General features: G+C 43.5%; 1 protein-coding gene across 1 annotated transcript in view; it reads right to left on the bottom strand.

Moving 5' to 3' along the window:
• Positions 1-9,300, bottom strand: part of LOC134460695 (ephrin type-A receptor 6-like) — a 138,927-nt gene that overhangs the window by 48,062 nt on the left and 81,565 nt on the right. The gene's annotated exons all lie outside the window — the stretch shown is intronic.

Raw genomic sequence — 9,300 nt, 5'->3', positions numbered from 1 at the left:
TAGGAGGGGAGTTTTGAGCTTTTGCCAATCTACATAGTGTTTTCTCCAGTCTCTCCTACTCATCTCTCCCTCTCTTTTGGGAGCAGCAGGTCTGCAGCAGCAGTCCAGCCAGCCCTTCCAGACAGACTACATGGGAGCTCCCAGTGATGGCTGACAGACTGTCAAGGCCAGTCCTTCCTGCCTAGAGTGGAGTAGTGTAGTGTTGGCCAGTGGCACCCTGAGCATGTTGTCCTGCTGGCCTTTCAGCAAATTATCCATTACTGCATGGCTGCCTCTGACAGAGGCTCAGCGGCCCATTGCTGTGTGGAGCTATAATTGTCACATGATAAACAACAATACTGTGGTGCATTTCTGGAAACCAAAGTTGCTTACTACATTAGCTACTTTGTTGTTTGCAACGCAATTTCCCATTGGCAACTACCGAAGTTGCTAACTGCTAACAACTACGCTTTCCAGAAATGCACCCCTGTGTTGCTGTGTGTTGTGCAGTCTTCTTTCGGAAGTAATCAGAGCATTCAATTCATTTAATGATAAAAAAACATACAAAAAAACCAAACAGACATTTCATACTGGGTCTGCCTGCTGACCGATGACGTTGGGCGTGTCTGATGTTTGGGGGAGTTTTCTCTCATGCTGTTGAAGTTCGACACTTCTTGAACATTTTTGCTGAGGCTGAATGGAGCCGAATGGACAGATCTACAATCAAGGCTACCTAATTAACAGCAGCCAACTGGCCAAATGCTGGTGAAATTTCAGTTTGGCTGGTAGAAAAGACTAACTTTACGAGCCACTTTGACCCATTAGTGAATGTATGTTTGGCTAACATCTACTAGCAATTTTGGCTGGTGATGAAAACAGTTCATTTAGAGGCCTGAGACGGTTAGGGTGTCAGACTTGTAGCCCAAAGTTTGCCTGTTCGACTCCCCTCCTGCCAGGGTGGTGGGGGGAGTAATTAACCAGTGCTCTCCCCCATCCTCCTCCATGACTGAGGCACCCTGAGCATGGTATCGTCCCACCGCACTGCTTCCTTGGGGCGCCATTGGGGGCTGCCCCCATGCACAAGGGTATAACACTTGTGTGCTGTGGAGTGCTGTGTCACAATGACAATGGGAGTTGGAGTTTCCCAGTTGGGCTTTCACTTCACTTCACATTTGTGTGGAGAGGCTATTTTTAACTGCAGAAGTCAAGTTAATGTCTCGTTCTTTGCATGCAAAGCACAAGGTGAACACATCCTATGAAGCAGCAAAGTCAAAATCTTTATTTGATACTATATCCACAGCCCATATCCATAGTCAGCTACCCTGGGACACTTGAGGCTCTTGCGTGGACTTCTCTGAGGGGGCAGAGAGACAGGATATAACTTCCTCAAGTTCAAATCCTCTTTGTCCTCCTCAGAGTGTGCTACTTAACTGAAGAGCACGCCGGAGAAGTAAACTCAATCAAAGGGGTTAATTTAATATCGTTCAACGTCAGTGTGCTTGCTAACCTCCCCCAGTAATCCTTCAGGCGTTGTAGGGAATGAGAAGGACTTTGGACTTGGCTGTAATGAATATAATTGCGGGCTCGCCTGGGGATTGAGTGGGTACACAGAGCACAGGATGCCTTGCTCCTCCTCTGCAAGGAGGGCATTGGGGGGGGGGGGGGGGGGCATGGGGGGCTAATGATCCCAAAAGCTGATCAGCCCCTGGTGGGGAGTCATCAGACCGTGCGCAGTGTTCCTGCGATGTTCCCATGTCCAATGTGGCTCAGACCGAGGTTTTGTTTCGGCTTTTCCTTTTTCTTTCTGCACTAGCGCTACACAGTGTTGGCTGTGTAATTGGACTGTTTTCCACCCCGCAGCTGAGGACCCGGTTCACCCCAACAGCAGGGTACAGTTTCTATCGAATTTAACCGTCCTTGTGTGTGTGTGTTGGAATAGCATGGAATCTGCTCTTGCTCTCCTCTCCCCACAGTCTTGCTCTTGTATCCTCCCTCCCTCCATCCCTCCCTCCATTCACTCCCACCCCCAACCAACTCTTTCCTCTCAGAGGGTTTCGGTTTACTGTGCTCCTCTTTTTTGCGCCTCTTCTGTTTATAGAATGACTCCAGTAAGGACAAACTTTTATTTCGGTCTCCAAAGCCCCCGTTGTCAGAGCTGCCCTCTACACCCTCAGGAAAATCCATGTGTCCAACGTCTGTGTCATGACGCCCTCTCCTACAATACATGGTAATAGGGGTGTAAATCACAGCCTCCATGACGATACGATACAGTATCGATTTCTTAAAGCAGGGATTTGATTATTTTTGTAACTTAAAGGAACAGACCACCCTTTTTTGATTTTCACATAATTGCAGTATTTCCAAGCATTATTCATGAATGTGCATATCATTTTCGTCTATGTGTTTGCATTGCCCTGTTTGACAGTATACCCAAATTAGTCATAGTAATGCAAGTCTATGGTACAAAATAAAACATCAAATGTACTTATAAACCACTTTAAAATGAATGTAACATTCACCAGAGTGTAAAACAGCAATTTAATTCGGTCCAGTGATCACTTGTGGCTTGATGCTAAAGATACCAGTTACTTTCAGTGATTATGCTAAGCTATGCTAATAATTCTGATCCAATAAATCTAAGTACTGAAAACAAAGAGAAGAAAATTATATGCACATTCATAAACAATGCTGGGAAATACTGCAAATATGTGAAAATCAAAAAAGGGTGGTCTGTTCCTTTAAGAATTCCCCATGATACGATTCGATTCGATTTTTTCCAAATACTTTTCCACTTCTATTATGTTATGGAGCTAGGGCATTGGACAGGGGCCAGCCATTCGATCATTTTCTTAACGTCTTACTTAAGAATGTCCCACGATACGATGCTATTCAATTAAATCATCGGCCGTAGGGTCGATGCATCTGTACATTTCGATTACTATTTCACACCCCTATATGGTAAAATGCCTTTTAAAAAATATAACATTCCATCTAACAGAGCCTAATGCTATGCTTGCCCTGCTCAATGATTCACTTCAAGAAAATCTATAATTTAATTAGTTGTATGGATAGTCCACTAGAGGAAGAGAAGAGAGAGGCTGAAGTCGCTCTGACAGTAACTGGACTTGGATGTGCTCAGAGCCACATATCATCACAGCAGAGATAAACAGGCACAAAGCATCAGAGGAATCGTCCTCCAATAGATCAGAAGGGTAAGCTAAGAAGCTGGTTCAGCAGTAAACCAGGTTAAGTTAAGAGGTAAATCATCTAATCGAAGAGCCTGGAGTCCTCATTTTCTTAAGAAGTATAGTGGTAGTGTAGTATAGGCCCCATCTCCCATTGTTTGTCTTCACAGAAACCCAAAAAACATTGATTGTGCAGCCACGACTTGGAAGCACACCCTGCGTTCCTTTAAGACCTATTCTCTGGGCAGTCATGGGTGAGCGGTTAGGGCGTCAGACTTGCATCCCAGAGGTTGCCGGTTCGACTCCCGACCCGCCAGGTTGGTGGGGGGAGTAATCAACCAGTGCTCTCCCCCATCCTCCTCCATGACTGAGGTACCCTGAGCATGGTACCATCCCACCGCACTGCTCCCCATGGGGCGCCACTGAGGGCTGCCCCCTTGCACAGGTGAGGCATAAATGCAATTTCGTTGTGTGCAGTGTTCACTTGTGTGCTGTGGAGTGCTGTGTCACAATGACAATGGGAGTTGGAGTTTCCCAATGGGCTTTCACATTCACTTTTCTCTGTCTCAGCCTATATCAATCTACATACGGTATGTTATTCACCACAATAAAAGAACAATGTGTGATTGTAATTGATTGGAATTGTACTGTGATGGCCATTGTCCACCATTGAGAAAAATGGTAATCGCTTCAACTAACAAACTGACATAGTGGTGTGGAGTCAATGTCATATTATGTGTAATAAAATAAAAATAAAATAAAAATAAAAACTAGCTGCTTCAGGGGATATGGAAAGTAATCCCACAATTTGCTAAGCACCACTCCTGTAGGATTTTGGATGAAATGTACTTACAGCAGTAGATTTGCGAATAGTTCAGACAGCCAAATGTTTCACCAAAATCAAAACTATGAATAGCTAGGAGGGCCCAGTATTCCTCGAGACATGGGCTGGAGTCAGTGCACCTGTAATTTTCACACTCGGAGTAAGCTCTTACAGTGCACACATCAACACACACAGCAGATGTTCCCTCCACCAGTCATGTCCAATTTATCATCTGTATCTGCCGAACACAGCAGCACATCTTGGTGTGGTTAACAGTTAATTAAAACAATCAGTCATGGACGAGCAAGCCTGAGAGTCTAACTTTTCACTCACTCACTCACTCACTCACTTAGTCTCTTTCATTCTCTCGCTCTCGGCCCTAACGCCATCTGAGCCTCTCCCTGAGTCGTGACATGGGACGGAGTGAGAGATGAGAGACAGGTAAGAGCAGGGGGACTTGCACGTTTTAATTGGGAAGCAGGGCTACGAGATGAGTTTGCCGGCTTTTCTCCTGCTTTTTCCCTTAAATAGCAATTTGGAAGCGCAATGAGGTGTTATAACGGGACAGTGAAGGGAGCCTTGGACCGGCCCCTCAGCAATCAATACCAATTTGCCTCTCTTTCTCTGAGGTAATTAATGAGGAGAATGGAATTATCTTACTGTTGCCAATTTTATGGCCGACCCCCACCAAAAATACATCCTACCGGGGAGCTTAAGTGCTTGAGGGAGGAGAAAAGCCTGCCTGACAGAGAGTGCCTGTGTGAACTGTCTTGTATCACGCTGGAAATAGAATTCCCTTTTTTTGTGACAAGCCATAAAAGCCGGATTTGATCCAGCTTGCTGAAACAAACTGCACAGGAGCGTATTCATTACTAATGGTGCTCGCTTTTAATAAGGGGATTATTTGTCTTACTGGGGCAAAAGGAAAGACGATAAAAATAAAGACCTGACACTTTCAAGAGTTCTTAATTACAACAACTACAACGCTAGACATTACACCAGCGCCATGCTCTCAGGGGACCTATTTTCGAGGACTGTAATTTTTCCTACATTCCCCGCCGTAGCCTAGCCTGGCATCCAAGACGGAGAGAGAGAGAGGGGAGTAAAAGTCAAGTGGCATAAATAGATGCCCTTTTGCATCTCTTGTGTCTCAGTGCTGCCAACCAAATATGCATCTGGAGGAGCCCCTTTCTCACCCCAACCCCTCTGGCTCTACGCAGCACTGAGGAGCACAGAGACAAACCAGAGGAGTCAGCAAAATATGTAGCATCTGAAATGCCACTTGACATGTAGCCTACTGTAAGTTGCATTCACTTAACTGTTGGTAAACGGAATGAACTGGGAGGTATATATGTACTGCATGTACCTATGGATACCTCATACTAGTATGGTACGTTTGTACAGTGGTGTCATATGGTTCATTGCTAATTTATTCTAACAATGTGTTAAAATAATACACATGTAGCCTCTTACTGCAGATTGGGTCGCCGGTGGGTCAATTCACTATTTGCTGAAAATACTCAACTACATCATAACAACATTGCTATGACAGTACAGAGAACCTCAAGTAACAGGTTAAGACTGAGCCATTACAATTTTGGTGACAGTAAGGTTATAACATAGGCTCTGCGCAAAGGGGTTAACTTTTTTCTTTTAGCCTACACCTACATTTAGAATACAATATCCAATGGTCCGCTCTCCTTCTTGGTCAAGACATGTCAAGTATGATAACTTCTGAGCAGCCTACAGCCTTGTGGCTGTTCTGTTTACACTCTTCTGTACAACAGTTTGTGACCAAGTCAGTCTGGCTAAGCTGGAGATTTAGTTATTTTCAACTACTCATGTGATGGGTAACTAATAAAAAAAACCACTCCGGCACTTTAGGTCAGGAACGTCAAACTCACAAGATCATTTCAAATGTGTATTACAGTTGGCCCACATACACCATTAATATATAGCAACATAGCAACATGATTTGAACATGAAATGTGGTGTGTCATAGGAATGTAAGTGGGCTGAGGGCAATATAATATCTCCTCCCACTCATACAAGCTACCATAGAGTACATGAGTGTTTGTGAAATTTGCCTGTAAGTAGGTGCGTGCATGCACAACTTTAGCCCATTTTAAAAACATCAGCTCCAACCCAGATTTTTATTTTAGTCTCCAGAGAATTTGAGTTTGACAACTCTGAATTAGGTGGTTTTAACCATCGACCTACAGGGTATAGAGAACATATAGTCTTTGGATTTAACGTGAGAACACTAGCTGCCTTTGGTGGGTGGTCAGGTTCCTTCACTGTACATGCGCCATCAGAATGAGTGGTCTGAATTGTTGTGGCTTTGGGTTCTAAATGTTTGTTTTCTTCTGACTGCGCAAAACTAGCTGTGCACAACTCAACCTCTGACTATTGGAAACCACTGTCGGTCAAAAAATTAGCTCACGTTGTTTGCTGCCAGTGTCTTGCCCCTCCTCACAAAAAAAAACATCTACTGTACACAGTATGATGGCTAAGCTCACATCTGTAGAGTATGTGATATTGGCCAGCCTAAGCCCCTAGCTTTGAAACGTCAACTGAAGTTGATTGTCAAAACATTGGCAAAAGGTTTGACAAGACAATTTGGGGACTGCACGTCTGTTTTTCACATTAACAACACTAATCAATTTACCGGTAATAGCCGAGATTTCTGACAGTTAGTTACAGTATTTGACTTTGCAATGAAACAATGCCACAACCTATTATGGTGATTAGGAAAATAAATGAGGCACAGTCAGCTCAGGTGTCAAATAATAAGATTACATTTTGGGAGTTCATGAAAAATTGGAATTATTAATCAAAAATCTCTCTCTTTTTTGTTCTAAAATGGGCCAATCCTTAAAACCGGATGGTCATTAGCCGAAAGGAAATGGTCCTTGCAGTGAAAAAGATTTTTTGATAATAATAATATGAGCATAAATCATGTCAAGCTCATGATGACATAGCTGATGACATTCTATTACTCTCTTCCCCACCTGCCTTCAGCAGAGGATCTATGTAATTAGAGAAGAGGGTGTTATCACACTCCTTCATATGGGCACTGGCAACTGCTAGGCTAATAACCAAGTAGATTATAAATATTTTTGATGGGTGAGATCAAAGTTCCTGTTCCCTTTTCAGTTCAGCCTCTTCAACAAATGTGGTTCATTAACACTGACGTTAAATCCACAGGTTAATGTAATGGTTTGCGTTAACAAATTGTCATCACGGTGGTTGATGATTCACAGAATCTGGCATGTGCTTTTCGAATATGTGTCCACCTGCTTCACCTCTGACCATTAGCTTATTATTTATTAATGTACCAATTTTCTTTGAAGAGTTGTTATCTGTTACAACAAGAGGAGCCTTCTCCTGCTCTACAGTCGAGTACAAATTCCATTGCTTTGCAGTACAGACACCTACCGTAGACACATGCAGTGTTTACGTTCTGTTTACAGAGGCTGAAAATAGCTCTGCTAATCTGCATTGAGATAATGGTTCAGGTACAGCAGCGGGGGCACCCAATTTCACCCCCTGCCAGCTGTGACACAGAACCTCTCGTCACCCCTGACCAACACTCTGCATGCCTGATCAACAGCAGCCATTTTGTGTTACTCTCGTGGTTGGTACGAGGGGGCATAAATTGGCCACCCTCGCGACTGTGCCTGTCTGTCTTTCTTTCTCTGGTCCTAATCCCCCCACCCCCCATCCCCCAATTATTCATGTCTGTATTACACATAATCACTCAGATCTCTTTGTCTGTCTGTCTGTGTGTCGTGCCCATCTGTCTGTCTGTCTGTCTGTCACAAACTCATCTATCGTCCCCTTTTCTTATGACTGCTCTCTGCATGTCTTGACCAGCTGCAGTGTAATAGACTGTCATGGAGCAAGCTGAAGGCCAGGCAGATGGCTAGCTCTGAGAGCTGCTGGCACTTACGGTCCCGAAGATCAGACACAGGCAGCCAGGGTTAGAGAGAGCTCAGCACCTATCTAACCCCTGATGACGAATAAAGCAAAAATAAACACGAAAATAACAGATCGAGAGGAAGCTGCAATAAGAAAACATCAATCAAAAATATAAAACAGAACCCTGTCCCCATCTGTCCTTTAAAGACACGGCCCAGTGGTATCTGGGAGACCATATTAGTAAACTGAGCATTCTGTGACTCATAACAAAGCACATGTAGCCTCTGACTGCAGATGAGGTCGCCGGCGGGCCTGCCCTATGCACTATTTGCTGAAAATACTCAACTACATTATATCAACATTGTTGTGACAGTACCAAGAGCCTTAAGTAACAGATTAAGACATAGACATTACAATTTTGGTGACAGTAAAGTTATCACATACTCTGCGCTAAGGGGTTAAAACACGGCCACATTGTGCCCTTATTTCCATCACATTCTGAAGCTAACTATTTTTTGGCAATATGATATGCGTTACTTGGTTTTCCATCAACAGGATGATTCTAGCGAAATAAAACAATGTCACAACCAACCGTGTTGATGTACATTTTTCTGACTCAACAGTTGATTTTCCAACATTTTAGCGGAATAGAACACATAGTTTGTGATTAGAACATAGGAAAGAAAAAATATCCTGCACGAGATGCAACACCAGGTGTTGAAGTTGGAACTCTCGAGCCAGGTCCAGTCATAGCTTCTGTGCCTGTATGGCTATTCTATAAAAAAACATTTCAATCACCTCTGTAGCGATATATCTTCTACCAAAGCCATACATTCCAAGCGAGGTAGCCCCTTAATGCATGCCGTACCTCAAGTGGCACGCTGTAATAGCCTTTAAATAGTTAAGTACCATAGTACTACAATACTATGACATAACACCGGGCCTTTAGTAATATATTATGACTTGGTCATTGCCATTGTAGTGACAGCAAATTTATAACGCTGTGTCTTAACGGGTTAACTTGCGACAAGTGCGACAAAAGTCGAAATGAAAGAGAAGAAAGTTGGAGCGATGTAACAGTTTTTCCATCATGTGCGTCGAACTAACTTCTTGATGTGCATCATGTTAAAGAGATTCCAAAGTTGCGTTTACATATTTCCTAGGCACTGTATATAGCTTATGTAAATCCCCCACCTTTTTTTTCAAAACCTTTGCATTAACCTCAGAGGTACCACATCATCGTGAATGCACTGCATATATCATATTCTATACAGTATAAAACATTAAAGGTAAATTTGTGGACGGAGTGTTGACGAGGCAAAGAGCTTGGTGGTGAAGATAGGATTTCCAATTAGACATGTGCAAGCTTCTGGTCCAAAACACACAGGAGGC

The sequence above is a fragment of the Engraulis encrasicolus genome, chromosome 13 (genome assembly GCF_034702125.1).
Source record: "Engraulis encrasicolus isolate BLACKSEA-1 chromosome 13, IST_EnEncr_1.0, whole genome shotgun sequence".
NCBI classification, from domain to species: Eukaryota; Metazoa; Chordata; class Actinopteri; order Clupeiformes; family Engraulidae; genus Engraulis; species Engraulis encrasicolus.
The sequence above is the reverse complement of the archived record's forward strand: the minus strand, read 5'-3'. Positions and strand labels throughout refer to the sequence as shown.